The sequence below is a fragment of the Lepus europaeus genome, chromosome 13 (assembly GCF_033115175.1).
Source record: "Lepus europaeus isolate LE1 chromosome 13, mLepTim1.pri, whole genome shotgun sequence".
Classification (NCBI taxonomy): Eukaryota; Metazoa; Chordata; class Mammalia; order Lagomorpha; family Leporidae; genus Lepus; species Lepus europaeus.
In genome coordinates, this window is record NC_084839.1 from 49,892,249 (window position 1) to 49,908,906 (window position 16,658).

Consider the following 16,658-nt stretch of genomic DNA (forward strand, 5'->3'; position numbering starts at 1 on the left):
AGTGCTGTGGGATAGCAGATAAAGCCACCGCCTGCAGTGCCAGCATCCCAGATGGGTACTGGTTCTAGACCTGGCTGCTTCTCTTCCAATCCAGCTCTCTGCTTGGGCCCCTGCAACCGTGTGGGAGACCCAGAAGAAGCCCCTAATTCCCGGCTTCGGATCAGCCCAGCTCTGCCTGTTGCAGCCATTTGGGAAGTGAACCAGCAGATAAAAGATCTCTCTCTCTCTCTCTCTCTCTCTCTCTCTCTCTCTCTCTCTCTCTGCCTCTCTATAATTCTGCCTTTCAAACAAATAAATAAATTTTTTTTAAAAAAAAATTCTAAGTTTGGAGAAATAGTTTCTGTAAGATAGAGGGCCGAGGCGTGCATAAGAAAGTCTAGCTTCACATTCTTGGGTATAAGAAAGAAGGTTTAAAAAACAAATTTTTTCTTTTATTTCAAGTATTTCGTTATTCAGTTCCTCTGACTAGACTAGGAGGCAGGTTATGAAAATCAAGAAAACTCAGCCATAAAATTAGAAAGGCACTAGACATTTGCGTGATGAGTCATACTTAAAAATGTTAATAGAGGTGAAACAAAGGGGAGGGTAAAATCCTTAAATGTGTATGACAAAAAAGGGTAAGTGTACTCATTAAAAATGAGTAACATGCCAACAACAGGCTATTAGTTTTATATACTGAATTTAGAAGAGTGCTTATTTCCCCATAAGGACTCTCAGAAGTCTCTTACCCTGGGGAGTTTCAGAAATGTAACCAAAAAACGGCTGTGAGAGTATCACTAAGGCAGAAGTTTAATATAACTTAATTTTTATTTCAAAGTTAATAGTCAAGAGCACTTTATCAAAGAAATAATATTTTAAGCAAAATTAATTTTTTAAAAGATTTATTTATTTATTTGAAAGTTAGAGTTACAGAGAGGTAGAGGCAGAGAGAGAGGTCTTCCATCTGCTGGTTCATTCCCCAAATGGCCGCAACAGCCAGAGCTGGGCCAATCTGAAGCCAAGAACAGGAGCTTCCTCCAGGTCTCCCAAAAAGGTAAAAGGGCCCAAAGACTTGGGCCACCTTCTGCTGCTTTCCCAGGCATAGCAGAGAGCTGGATTGGAAGTGGAGCAGCCAGGACTTGAACTGGCGCCATATGTGATGCCGGTACTTCAGGCGGTGGCTTTACCCAGTAGGACATAGCACCAGCCCCCCAAGCAAAATTAATTTCCTACGGTCAATCTAACTTTTGGTGGAGGTCATGATAGAAAAGTAAGAAAATCTGTTTCATATCCAACTTAAACATTTAAATCAGTGACTGCTGATTATCATGTTTTTGGCAATGACATATGAATTAGAGAAAAAGTAAGTTTGCTTTCCATGAATTGGGATGACCTTTAAAAATGGAAGCAAAAAAACAAAATGCTTTAAGTTTTAAATACAATATTAAAGCCCCACAGAAAAATTGTTTTTTACTTTTAACATCATAAATACATTAATTTACCTGATTTCTACTGAAAACATTTCCCAATGGCAAAAAATTAAACCTGTATATGAGCAGATAAATGATATTTTCATAGCTCTTGCTAATTTTTTCAAAATAAATTAGTGGTTCATAATTGAGAAATGATGGTTTAGAAGAGTTTAGTTAGAGCTTAGATTTATTACCTAAATCTCTACTTTAGAAGAAGTGCATTAGTGCCTTTATGTAACAAGTTGGAGTTCTCAAACTGAGGGATGGGGGAGGTTACAACTGTGCTGAATAGTTTACTTCCAAAAAGGCAGCCATTCTACGCGTTTTCTCAATCCTACCAAGAAAACCAAATATAAAAGCTTGCTGAGAAACAACCCAGCATCTAAAATAGACTATAAAACTCTTTTCCAGGAACAGACTCAACCACTCAAATATCTATAAACAGTGAGTACTTTTGTTCTATGAGACTAGTGGGAGTATCGTACGGGAAGGATGGAGAAGGTTATCAGAGAACTAGAATAGTGCTTCTACCTCAAGAGCTTTTATAGAAATATGATAAACACAGAAACATGGTCACCAATATGAAAGAAGGTAAAGGAAGGAAACCTCACAGCAAAAGATCACAGGAAGCTCAATTTCTCTTTGACATAGAATTAAACTCTGATGCTCTGTTAAAGCAATGTGTTAAAGTAATCTATTATGTTCTCTTGATGGCTGTTAAATTCTAATTGTTCAAAAACAGCTGAATTTTTATTAAGAGCTATGGGTTATTTAACTATGTGCTTATTTTCAAAGACATGAATAATCACCTTGTAACAATGATCAAATTTGGTCTATGTTATGTCATGATTTTAAGGAATCTTAGTTCAACCAGATATTTTGGATTTTGATATTGGTCTATTATGCTATGTTATATGTGCGTACATATTGTATGTCCACATGGGGAAATTTTATTAAGAGTTTTATTTTAAATGGCTTATAGATAAGATTGTCCATAAATTTAAGCTGCTAAAATCAATCAAAGATACATTTTAATTTGTGGGACCTGAATCTGTGTATCATATGTTTTAAACTTGTTGGTAGAAAGAAACTAAAAACATTTTATATGGTTGTGCTTAAGTTTACTGGTTAAACAAACTACACCATCTTAGATATTTAAGAGGTGTTTTCAAGTACATGATTCTTAAAATTTATAGAAGGCATTGGACCTTCTGGTAAATGCTTTATTAAGTTCTTATCTAAGGGTTGAAACGGTTTGCTAAGTATTCATGTAATATTGCTATTGTCAGCAAGTGATCTAGGACTTGCTCCCTCATTTCTCTATTCTAAGCCCAACTTGTTCTTTCATTTCTCTATTCTCTTCAAGGTAGGGAATTAATTCTATTATGAAGGAATCTGTAGGACGCACAATTTAATCTTTAGACCTTATAAGAGATGGCTAACATTTTTCTGTAATAGCATAGCCAAAATAAGAGCTTAAATAATAATCTCATAGCTAGATTCACATCGCCATCAGCGAAGTATACAGTAAGTAGAAAAAAAAAAAAACCTCCCTTTCAGACCAAAGGGAAAGAAAGTTTTAAAGTGAGGTTATAATTTTCCTCATGGGCATTGTCTACCTTAGAAAAACTACTACAGAACATGCCTGTGACTATAGACTTGTAGTTCAGGCCACCGAAGATTAGAGATGGGACATGGGCACTCCCTTGACTTGCATCCTCTGGTCTGCTTTAACACAAACCAGGAGGAAAAGAAAGCTAGGCATCAGAAGCAATGGGTGGCAGGCCTATTAATGGCTGATCTGTACGGTGATCTGCCCTCAAGGAGACCCAACAGGCCAGTCCACTGCAGTGGCTTTCAATGTGGTAAGTCTGGGCTTCAGCAGAAGTCAGCTTGTGAAGAGCCCTGGCAGCTCTGCCAAGACTTGGATCACTGGAAATGGACCTGCCCTGGAGTCGAAGGATGCCCAGGTCAGAGCCACAGATCTTATTGGCTCCAAGCTGAAAAGCCCTTCACTCAGCCCAACTTCCAAAGTGACCACTGCAGCTGAGGGGATGGTCAAGTAGGGTCAGCAACATTGCAGGCAGAACTGTAAATTTCTTGTTAGAGATGCCACCTGCCTTTACCTGGCCAGCTCTCCTCCCAGGCCAGCCAAGTAATGAAAGTCAACAGAGTGCCTTCCCCTAGGAGGTTCACACCTCCCTTAGGATATACCCCATGTGAAGAGATAGATAGGTCTGGGCCTCTTCACTTACAAGGCCTAAAGCCCACCAGATTATTATCAAGCCCCTTCTATCAGGTTCTATTTGCCTCTCAATCAGAAAACTTCATTGTAGCTTAGACAGCACCTTTCTTAGCTCCTCTAATAATGACTCTGTCCTTTGTTCTAGACCCTGTCTAGTGCACTTGGGCCTCATTCCTTTGTAATCATAACCTCTACTCTACCACCAATGGCTCTACTCCCAACATGTGTGTACTGATGGTCCTCTTCCCCACTTAATGCTGTATAATTGTTCAGACCTGGTAAATGCCACTCTTAGGATCATTGGTTACTATCCTCACCCTGTCTTTTATGACCTTGTCTAAATATGATCAGAGTCGGCAAACTTGGAAGGCTTCCATAGCCTTGGCAACTCATGACGACAGCCTAGGGTGGTTACTGGTGCCATAAACTAGAGTGTCAATTTGTTGGGTCAACAACAGGAGCCACTGTGCGCTTGCTCCTCATGTGGGATCTCTGTCCTTAATGTACTGTACATTTTGATTTAATGCTATAACTAATACTCAAACAGTATGTTTCACTTTGTGTTTCTATGTGGGTGCAAACTGTTGAAATCTTTACTTAATGTATACTAAATTGATCTTCTGTATATAAAGAGAATTGAAAATGAATCTTAATGTGAATGGAAGGGGAGAGGGAGCGGGAGAGGGGAGGGTTGCGGGTGGGAGGGAAATTATGGGAAGGGGAAGCCATTGTAATCCATAAGCTGTATACTGGAAATTTATATTCATTAAATAAAAGTTAAAAAAAAATAAATAAAAAAAAAAGAAATATGATAAACATGTCAGTGACAGCAAACTAATGCCACTCAACTGAATCAGTCACTTTTTTTTTTTTTTTTTTTTGTTCTCATTGTCTCTGATAGGGCCTTTATTCAAAATAACTGGTCCAAAAGGATTTGGTCTTTCTGGAATAAACAGATCTGAGACTTTAAACAGCAGGCTTTTCTTCAGGGCGGTTTTCTTGACGGCTGGCTTCTTGCCTGTGGCTGGCTTCCTGGAGGCAGCAGCCTTTTTTCCCACCACAGGCTGCTTCTGCTTTTTGATGCCGATGGGCCTCAGCTTCTTTCCCTTCTTCACCACCACAGGCTGCTTTTTGCCTGTGGCCTCCTTCTGGTCAGATTTGGCAGCTAGTGCTGCCGCTGCCTTCTCCACCCAGAGCTTGTGATTCCTGGCCTGGCAAAGAATAGTGTTCCGCCACAGGGTCTTCGCGTACGGGTTCAGCTTCAACATGATTCTCAGGTCCTTCAGTGGGTTCTTCTCCATGACTCTGCAATGACTCTTCTTGCATGGTGCTCGGAGGGCCCTTTGGATCTCTGGAATTTTCAAGATTCTGCTAAGGTCTGTATTGAGCATCTTGTGCCTGGGAAGGTTGTAGTTACTCTTGAGAGAAGCAGCTTTATGCCAAGTGATATACAATTCATCTAACTTCTGGAAAGCACTTCCATCCAAATGCAGAAACAATCCACGTGTCCACCAGGAGCAGCTTGTTCACACTGAGCAGATTAATTCCTGGGATGTTCCAGAAGGCCTTGATGATGCCAAATTATTCAATCATTAAACAAATATCTAGTGAGTGCTTACTATGTACTAGGCAATGCTGTAGGTACTAGAGATACAAAAATGAATGAGATAAAAATTTCTGCCTATGGGGACTGTACAATCACTCTTTCAGTTACTACCTAATAAGCTGCACTGCCATAATTCATTTGAAGCTTCTCCACTGATAATCACTAGTGACCTCTGAGTCATCAAATCCAAAGGCCTTTTTCTTAGCCTTCAATCTCTTACTCAGTTCCTACTGGCCCTGACACTAAATTCCCTATATTTCTCTAATACCAGCTTTCTTCTCAGTATCAAGTAGTTACAGGTTTTTTTAAAAAACATTTTTTAAATTCTCAAGCAGTATCTAAGGGTTTTTTTTTTTTAAAGATTTATTTATTTACTTGATGGGGCCGGCGCCGTGGCTCACTTGGTTAATCCTCTGCCTGCAGTGCCGGTATCCCATATGGGCACCGGGTTCTGGTCCCAGTGCTCCTCTTCCAGTCTAGCTCTCTTCTGTGGCCCGGGAAGGCAGTGGAGGATGGTCCAAGTGCTTGGGCCCTGAACCCACATGGGAGACCAGGAGGAAGCACCTGGCTCCTGGCTTCGGATCAGTGCAGTGCACGGGCAGTGGCGGCCATTTGGGGAGTGAACCAACGGAAGGAAGACCTTTCTCTCTGTCTCTCTCTCTCTCTCTCTCACTTTCTAACTCTGCCTGTTAAATTAAAAAAAAAAAAAAAGATTTATTTATTTACTTGAAAGAGTTACAGAGAGAGAGAGGTCTTCCATCCGTTGGTTCACTCCCTAATGGCCGCAAAGGCTGGAGCTCCACCAGGAGCTAGGATCTTCTTCCAGGTCTCCCATGTGGGTGCAGAAGCCCAAGGAGCTGGGCCATCGTCTACTGCTTTCCCAGGTCATTGCACAGAGCTGGATTGCAAGTAAAGCAGTCGGGTCTCAAACACACGTCCATATGGGAGGCTGACACTGCAGGCAGCGGCTTTACCCACAACACTACAGCGTCGGCCCCAAGTAGTTGCAGTTTTAACTCATTTTCTCTCCTTAGTTTATTTTTCTCTCTACTACCAATTCCAAATTTGTGGTAATTTACCAAAATTCTGTCTTCAACCTTTATTTTTTATTCATTTATACATTCTCTCTCTTTGTTAAAGATTTATTTATTTATTTGAGAGGCAGAATTACAAAAAGAGAGAGGGAGAGACAGAGGGAAAGGTCTTTCATCCACTGGTTTACCCGTCAAAGCCCATAACAGCCAAAGCTGAGCTGATCTGAAACCAGGAGCCAGGAGCTTCTTCCAGGTCTCCTATGTGGGTGCAGGGGCCCAAACATTTAATCTAAAAATAAATAGTAGGATACACCATATTTATGTATATGAAGACTCACTACTGTAGAAATATAAATTCTTGGCCGGCGTCGTGGCTTAACAGGCTAATCCTCCGCCTTGCGGCGCCGGCACACCGGGTTCCAGTCCCGGTCGGGGCTCCGGATTCTATCCCGGTTGCCCATCTTCCAGGACAGCTCTCTGCTACGGCCCGGGAAGGCAGTGGAGGATGGCCCAAGTCCTTGGGCCCTGTACCCGCATGGGAGACCAGGAGAAGCACCTGGCTCCTGCCTTCGGATCAGCACGATGCGCCGGTCGCAGCAGCCATTGGAGAGTGAACCAACGGCAAAAAGAAAGACTTTTCTCTCTGTCTCTCTCTCACTATCCACTCTGCCTGTCAAAAAAAAAAAAAAAAGAAATATAAATTCTTACCAAAATAATGTAAGTTTAAATGCCAGCTCAATCAAAACATCTGAAGGTGTTGTAGAGGTTGTTTTTATATTTGAAGGGAAAACTGATTCACATACATGAGAATACAAAAGACCAAGTAAAGCCAAAATAATCGTGTAGAAAAAGAATAAAGTAAGAGGACTCATCCTACCAGGTATCAAGATTTACAAAGCTGGGTCGCTGCTGCTCTCCGTGCCTCGCTATGCCACCCAAGGATGACAAGAAGAAAAAAGATGCCGGAAAGTCGGCCAAGAAAGACAAGGACCCCGTGAACAAGTCTGGAGGCAAGGCCAAAAAGAAGAAGTGGTCTAAAGGCAAAGTTCGGGACAAGCTCAATAACCTGGTCTTGTTTGACAAAGCTATGTACGACAAGCTCTGTAAGGAAGTGCCCATCAACAAGCTCCAGCCATGGTCTCTGGGAGACTGAAGATCCACGGGTCCCTGGCCAGGGCAGCCCTGCAGGAGCTCCTGAGTAAAGGACTTATCAAACTGGTTTCAAAGCACAGAGCTCAAGTGATTTACACCAGAAACACCAAGCGGGGAGATGCCCCAGCTGCGGGTGAAGATGCGTGAGCAGGTCCAATGTGTTGTACATTTTGAAAAAATAAAACTTTATTAAATTAAAAAAAAAAAAAAGATTTACAAAGCTGCACTGTTTCTCGGCATTGCTTCTCGGCCTTTTGGCTAAGATCAACTGTACAAAGCTGCAGTGATTAAAATAACACAGTATTCGCAGAGAATAGACAAAGAGACTAAATAAACAAAATTGAAAATCTAGTAACAGACCAACTCCATCGCCCAAAACTGGTCATTTTTATGTCAAAGATGACAATGGAATTGAGTCATGAAAGACAACCTTTTCTCAACAAACATTGTTAGGTCAATTGAATATCTGTATGGGAAAAAATAAATAAATCTTGACTTCTGTCTCATATAATATATAATTTCAATTCCAGATACATTAGAATAAAAATTTGAATAATAAGATTTCTAGAAAAAAATTAAGAATATCCATAACCTGAGCATGAGGGAAAAAAGAATACTTAATCATGGAAAACAGTGATAAATTATATTTTGTTAAAAAAAAGAACTTAAATCAATAAAAAGATTCACTGGATTCTTTTATCAACTAAATATGCTTATACTCCCTCTCCAAAACAACCAGGCTTCACAATTGCACTTCTGGTTAAGAAAACATAACTGTTATGAAATTAGCCATCACTCCATAAACAATCTTAAGAAAGAACAAAATACCTAAATATAACTTATTTGGGCATTAAACAACGGACAGAAAATTGACTCCTGAGAGAAGGCAAACGTCTGAGGCAAGACCTATGATGAGCCCAGCTCTTTGCCTAGGCATATTTCCTGAGTATGGTGTAATGAGCAAGACTAAAATTCGGGGGAAAACACTGCAAGCAGATGAAATATAGGTGGAAGTCCAAGCAGAATACAGACGTTCATTACACTAAAGAGGCAGAGATTAGTTTTAGGTGGTTGAACTCTTTAGCAAGGCTCCAGAGAAGAGAACCATGCAGAGGGGAGGCCTCAGTGTGGAAGTTACACAAGAATCCTTGGTTAAAGTCTAAGATGTCATGTACTAGACAAATACTAAGCATACTAGAGAACAACTGCAAAAACATTAAGTGTGGAACAGAGATAATTAGAAATCAAACAGCATTGATACACAAAGAACTCCTTGGCGCTCTAGCCTCATCAGTGGTGAGCCCATATTATATCTTGTTAACACCCAAGGCATTCAGCTAAGATACCCAAAAAGCAGGTCTCTAGAAGTAAGGTGCACATCTGAGAGCAAGGTTTACTCTAGACTTGCACTAAATTTAAAATGAGCCCTGAGAAGATCAGGAAGGAAAGCAGAGACTGGAAACTGAGTGCCACCAATTTAGATGGGCTTGGAAAACAGCTTAAGCTCTCCACAGAACACTTCTAACAAAGCATAAAACCAAACCTAAACAAATTTGAGGTAGTAAACCAGCAAATTATCTGCCTATTTAACAAAAAGAACAAAACATTCTTCCAGAGGAAGAAAACAGAATTCAAGTCTATAACATAGTAGCCACAATGTTTATTCAGTATAGTAGTCAAACAGCACTCAACAGGAACTGAGCCCTAAAATGGCCCGGATGTTGGATTTAACAAGTTAACTAAGGCACCTGGTTAGAGTTTGAATGTGCCCCCTATATTCAAGCATTAAACCTAATCTCCAATGCAACAGTATTGAGTGGTAGGGCCTAAGAAGTAATGATTAGGTCATGACGGTTCTGCCCACCAAGAATGGATTAATGTTATTATGGGAGTGGTTTGGTTATTTTGAAAGTGAATTTGTTTTTTCTTTTTTTAGAAATTCTTTCTTTTTTTAAAGATTTATTTATTTATTAGAAAGTCAGAGTTACACAGAGAGAGGAGAAGGAGAGAGAGAGGTCTTCCATCTAATGGGTCACTCCCAAATTGGTTGCAATGGCCGGAGCTGCGCCAATCTGAAGCCAGGAGCCAGGAGCTTCTTCTGGGTCTCCCACGCAGGTGCACGGGCCCAAGGACTTGGGCCATCTTCTACTGCTATCCCAGGCCATAGCAGAGAGCTGGATTGGAAGTGCAGCAGCCAGGTCTCCAACCGGCACCATAGGGAATGCCGGCGCTTCAAGCCAGGGCGTTAACCCTCTGCGCCACAGTGTTGGCCATGAGAGTGAATTTGTTCTAAATATGAGTTCAGTCCTCTCCTTATCTCTCACCCTCACTCTCTCTTTTTTTAAAAAAGATTTATTTTTTTAAAGATTTGTTTTATTTATTTGAAAGACAGATTTACAGAGAGAGGTAGAGACAGAGAGAGGTCTTCCATCCACTGGTTCACTCCCCAGATGGCCGCGATGGCCACAACGGCCGGAGCTGTGCCGATTTGAAACCAGGAGCCAGGAGCTTCTTCTGGGTCTCCCATGTGGGTGCAGGGGCCCAAGGACTTGGGCCATGTTCCACTGCTTTCCCAGGCCAGAGGAGAGAGCTGGATTGGAAGAGGAGCGGCCAGGACTAGAACCAGCACCCATATGGGATGCCAGAGATTCAGGCCAGGGCTTTAACCAACTGCGCCACAGCGCTGGCCCCAAGATTTATATATTTATTTGACAGGCAAGAGAGAAAAAGAGAGAGAGAGAGAGAGAGAGAGGTGTCTTCCATCCGATGGTTCACTCCCTAAATGGCCAGAACAGCCTGAGCTGCACCGATCCGAAGCCAGGAGGCGGGACTTCCTCTGGGTCTCCCACTCCTCTCTCTTGCTCTTCCACCTTTCATGATGTAGATAATGAGGCACACAGCAATTCACAAGATACTGGTATCACAATCTTGGACTTTCCAGTCTAAGGGAGCCAAATAAATGTCCTTTATAATATCCAGTCTCAGGTTCAGACACTCTCAACAAATAATAGGGTTATATTCCAATAAACTCACTGGAAGTTGAAAATATCATATGTTGAAAATGTATTTAAGGCCGGCGCCGTGGCTTAACAGGCTAATCCTCCGCCTTGCGGCACCGGCACACCGGGTTCTAGTCCCAGTTGGGTGCTGGATTCTGTCCTGGTTGCCCCTCTTCCAGACTAGCTCTCTGCTGTGGCCAGGGAGTGCAGTAGAGGATGGCCCAAGTCCTTGGGCCCTGCACCCACATGGGAGACCAGGAGAAGCACCTGGCTCCTGCCTTCGGATCAGCGCAGTGCGCCGGCCGCAGCGGCCATTGGATGGTGAACCAACGGCAAAAAGGAAGACCTTTCTCTCTGTCTCTCTCTCTCACTATCCACTCTGCCTGTCAAAAAAGAAAAAAGAAAAGAAAATGTATTTAATACACTTAATCTACCAAATATCATAGTTTAGCCTAGCCTACTTTAAATATGTTTAGAACATTTACACTAGCCTACAGCTGAGTACCATAAGAAAATATTGGGCAGGAGGGAGGGTATGGTGGGAAGAATCACAATATTCCTAAATTTGTATATATGAAATGCACTGTTTATAAACCTTAAATAAATTTTTTTGAAAAAGGGAATATCATATATGGTTAGCCCAAGGAAGACTCAAAATTCTAAATTCTAAGTACAGTTTCACAAGTCAAAAAAATCATTAAGTCAAAGACCATTACAGGAGCATAAAATGAACTAGGACAACAGATATTATACATGTTTTTAAAAATTAAGGAAAATAAGGGCCAGTGCTACGGCACAGTAGGTTAATCCTTCACCTGCAGCACTGGTATCCCAAACGATCGCCAGTTCTAGTCGTGGCTGTTCCTCTTCTGATCCAGCTCTTTCTGTGGACTGAGAAAGCAAGGGAAGATGGCCCAAGCACTTGGCCCCTGTACCCACATGGGAGACCTGGAAGAAGCTCCTGGCTCCTGGCTTAGCATCAGCTCAGCTCCGACTGTTACAGCCATTTGGAATGTGAACCAGCAGATGGAAGGCCTTTCTTTCTGTCTCTCCCTCTCACTGTCTGTAATTCTACCTCTCAAATAAATAAAATCTTTAATAAAAAAATAAAATTCACTCCTCTCCTTAAATGATCAAGAAATGATATATTTTTTTTAATTACGCAAGATATATTCCAAGACTTTTATACATTTTTACTATCTATTTTCATTTTATTTGAAAGGCAGAGAGACAGAGATCTTCAATATGCTGGTTCATTCCCCCAAATGCCCAAAACAGCTAGGTCTTTGCCAGGTAGAAGACAGGAGTCTGGAACTCAATCTGAGTCTTCCATATGGGTGGCAAGGACTTAAGTATCTGAGCCATCTTCTGCCACCTCTAAAGGTGTGCATTAGCAGGAAGTTGGATCAAAAGCAGAGCTGGGACTTGAAGCAGACACTCTGACATGTCCCAAGCAGCATCTTAACAACTGCACCAAATGCCTCCACTCACGATTTTATTTTTAATGTATATATTATCAAGATAGGTACAGGAAATCTCAGCACTGAAAACACTAAAAAAAAATCCAAATGAGGAGTCTGCAACTAAATGATACCAAAGCTTTAAAGAAAAGAAAAAGAAATGGGTGTGCTTAAATGCAGAATGCAGAAGCAGGTGGATCCCACAATGGAGTGCCTGGGTGAGATTGCAAGCTATGGCTGCTGACTCCAGCTTCCTGTCCTGGGAGGCAGATATGGCAAGTAATTGGGTTCCTACCAGTCACTTAAGAGACCTAGATTGAGTTTCCAGATAAAGAAGAAAGCAAAAAGAAGGCACATCCAAGAAAACACATCATGAGTAACTCAGAGGAGCCTATGAACAATACAAACCTTTGGATCAAGTCAAGACTATGTGGCAGGGGCCTGTGCTGTGGTGTAGTAGGTTAAGTCTCTGCCTGTGGCACCAGCATTCCATTTGGACTCAGGTTCAAGTCCCAGCTGCTCCACTTCCGATCCAACTCCCTGACGATGGCCTGGGAAAGAAGTGGAGGATGGCCCAACTGCTTGGGTCCCTGCACCCATGTAAGAGACCTGAAAGAAGCTCCTGACTCTGGATTGGCCCAGCTCCGGCCTTTGAGGCCATTCGGGGAGTGAAATGGCAAATGGAAGATTTTTCTCTCTTTCTCTGTCTCTTCCTCTCTCTGTAATTCTGCCTCTCAAATAAATAAATCTTAAAAATAAAACAAACAAATAAAAAAAGCATGTGGTATGCAGCACACTAACTGCAGTCAGTCACAAGCCCCATATGAAGACTTCATGAAGGCATGGACTCAAAACAAGATTCTCATCTAGGAAAACTATGGCAGACCTGTAAGCACCTATAAGTACAAAATCTAATAGGGATAGCAAATAATGATTACTGTTTAATACAGCATTCATTAAAGAATAAATCAGGGGCTGGCGCTGTGGCGTAGCAGGTAAAGCTGCCGCCTGTAGTGCCGGCATCCCATATGAATACCGGTTCGAGTCCTGGCTGCTCCACTTACAAACCAGCTCTCTGCTATGGCCTGGGAAGGCAGTGGAACATGGCCCAAGTCCTTGGGCCCCTGCATCCACATGGGAGACCCAGAAGAAGCTCCTGGCTCCTGGCTTCAGATTGGCACAGCTCCAGCTGTTGCAGCCAATTGGGGCGTGAACCATCGGATAGAAGACCTCTCTCTCTCTGCTTTTCCTTCTCTCTCTATGTAATTCTGACTTTCAAGTAAATAAATAAATCTTTTTTAAAAACTTCAAAAATAAGAATAAATCAAGGGATATTTTTACATGCAATTACCCTACTGAACACTTCTGAAAAATGTACCAATGTTTTGAAAGGACTTCCAACAGTTAAGTTCTCTTCCAACTGCAAATCACAGTGAAGTGACTTCTGTGTAAGTTAAAAAATATGCTTCTGTGTAAGTTAAAAAATATGCCTATTAATGGCTGATCTGTACAGTGATCTGCCCTCAAGGAGACCCAACAGGCCAGTCCACTGCAGTGGCTTTCAATGTGGTAAGCCTGGGCTTCAGCAGAAGTCAGCTTGTGAAGAGCCCTGGCAGCTCTGCCAAGAGTTGGATCACTGGAAATGGACCTGCCCTGGAGTCGAAGGATGCCCAGGTCAGAGCCACAGATCTTATTGGCTCTAAGCTGAAAAGCCCTTCACTCAGCCCAACTTCCAAAGTGACCACTGCAGCTGAGGGGATGGTCAAGTAGGGTCAGCAACATTGCAGGCAGAACTGTAAATTTCTTGTTAGAGATGCCACCTGCCTTTACCTGGCCAGCTCTCCTCCCAGGCCAGCCAAGTAATGAAAGTCAACAGAGTGCCTTCCCCTAGGAGGTTCACACCTCCCTTAGGATATACCCCATGTGAAGAGATAGATAGGTCTGGGCCTCTTAACTTACAAGGCCTAAAGCCCACCAGATTATTATCAAGCCCCTTCTATCAGGTTCTATTTGCCTCTCAATCAGAAAACTTCATTGTAGCTTAGACAGCACCTTTCTTAGCTCCTCTAATAATGACTCTGTCCTTTGTTCTAGACCCTGTCTAGTGCACTTGAGCCTCATTCCTTTGTAATCATAACCTCTACTCTACCACCAATGGCTCTACTCCCAACATGTGTGTACTGATGGTCCTCTTCCCCACTTAATGCTGTATAATTGTTCAGACCTGGTAAATGCCACTCTTAGGATCATTGGTTACTATCCTCACCCTGTCTTTTATGACCTTGTCTAAATATGATCAGAGTCGGCAAACTTGGAAGGCTTCCATAGCCTTGGCAACTCATGACGACAGCCTAGGGTGGTTACTGGTGCCATAAACTAGAGTGTCAATTTGTTGGGTCAACAACAGGAGCCACTGTGCGCTTGCTCCTCATGTGGGATCTCTGTCCTTAATGTACTGTACATTTTGATTTAATGCTATAACTAATACTCAAACAGTATGTTTCACTTTGTGTTTCTATGTGGGTACAAACTGTTGAAATCTTTACTTAATGTATACTAAATTGATCTTCTGTATATAAAGAGAATTGAAAATGAATCTTGATGCAAATGGAAGGGGAGAGGGAGCGGGAGAGGGGAGGGTTGCGGGTGGGAGGGAAGTTATGGGGGGGGGGGGGGGAGCCATTGTAATCCATAAGCTGTACACTGGAAATTTATATTCATTAAATAAAAGTTTAAAAAAAAAAAAAAAAGAATGGGGGAAACATTCGAAGTGCTAAAAAAAAAAAAAATATGCTCTCATTTTAAGGGTCAGATTTTGAAAGCAATTCTAAAAAAACATCATGGTCAGTAAAGTTGTAAGGAACAGTTTAACCACAGTCTGTCCAAAGCTTTTAATTATAGCAGCAAGTTGGCAATTTCTGAGAGTCCCAGGTATCACCTATAGATTCTATTAGTATACTTGAATTATATATGAATTTTTAACTGTCTGTATTTTTTGAGTTCTACATGTACTCTATTCTCTATTATGCACTTCATTTGTAAATACAATTCTATAGTAAAATCTTTGCACTATATTCCTAGTTTATTTCAAACATTTTCCCTACTTTATGAAGCCAAAAAACAATGTTCATAAGCCATTTATTGGATGCAGTATTTCTCTAGTCCTGTGGTTATACTGACATCTGGTGGCACAAGAAAAGAAACTCCAGTGCAATGACAGGGAATTGTTTTTCCAGTACTGCTAATTTATTCTGTGTAACCTTATCTATACCAAGGATAATAGAACCATTCAAGTACTGGTGGCATACATTATTTGCAATCCTTTATTTTGGTAACAATGACTGGCAAGGATATTGAATCTTCCATTATTTCAAGAAATACCACAAGGTAAGTAAGCCAGTCCAGTTATTTACTTCATATCTAGAGTTTATAATCAGAGAGGCCAGCACTGTGCCATAACAAGTAACGCTGCCACCTAAGACACCAACATCCCAGATGTTTGCGTCCCCACCACCCATGTGGGAGACCCAGATGAAGCTCCTGGCTCCTGGCTTTGGCCTAGCCTAGCACTGGACATTTTGACCATCTAGACAGTGAACTATCAGCTAGAAGATCTCTTTATCTCCCTCTCTCTCTCTCTCTCTCTGTGTGTGTGTGTGTGTGTCTGTGTCTGTATGTATCTGCCCCTTCAATATTTTAAAGACAAGATAAAACTCAGATGGGAGATCTCTGCTTATTTCTGCTTCTCAAAAAATAAAAAAACAACACACACACACATAAAAATATCCTTAACAGTAAACACTAGAAAACAAAATTAAAACTTTTAAATGTAACTATTAGTGAACTCCATACTTTTGTTCTTGAAAACTCAAATCACCATTTTCAAGAATATGTCTTCATGTAAAAATGCTTATGTTACAAACCCTAAAGATTAATCTTTCAGATCAAAATTCTAAAACTCCACAAAGTTTAATTACTGTTAAGATACATGAATACAAAACCTCAAAATCCTTAGCACTTCAAAAAATAGTTTCATGATCACTATCCATAAAGAGAGTAGTGAAAAGTGAAACACATGGTGGTCTATTTGATTCTGGAATCTTTCATCAGAGTCAGAGTTAAAGGACACGCTTGCTGTGTGAACCATGGCATGACACATTTAACAGTTAAATATTGAAACAGGCAGCGTCATACAACATTGTTTATAAAACACTCTGTCCTTATTAAACATTACTGTTCTGTTTAACATCGAAGGATGTAAAGAATAGGCAGAAATTCAGAAGAATAAAAACTGAAAAACAATCAATCAAAAGTCCAAAGTTCATGCTGTGCAGTCCCATAGACATTTTTCTGTGAACTCTCATGGGGTTGCACCTGAACCTCCAATTTATCTGTTACAAATAAGAAGAAAGCATCTATTTCCTAAATAATCAGCTGGATTTTCACACAGAATTTACTACATTTATAAAAAAAAAAGGACTTCTTTTTTATTTCCAAATAAGGTTTACAAACCTGTCCTTAGAATAGCTACTATGCATGAGTATATGGAACAACAGAAGGGGATGGAATGAGGAGAGGAGGCAAGGATAAAGAAAAGCCATAAGGGAGCAGACTTCTACTGAAAACATCAACTCCAAACTGTAGCAAAAAGATGGTCAAGAAGGTCAACTTTCACATAAAAAAGATGAGGAGAGAGTTCCAGAATTTTCCT

At 41.2% G+C, this 16,658-nt stretch overlaps 1 protein-coding gene and 1 pseudogene across 3 annotated transcripts in view; one reads left to right on the forward strand and one right to left on the reverse strand.

The window, feature by feature from the left end:
• The window catches only part of ASB3 (ankyrin repeat and SOCS box containing 3), a 120,824-nt gene that overhangs the window by 48,161 nt on the left and 56,005 nt on the right, over positions 1 to 16,658 (reverse strand). The window lies entirely within an intron of this gene.
• LOC133773068 (small ribosomal subunit protein eS25-like) lies at positions 7,244 to 7,673 on the forward strand (annotated as a pseudogene).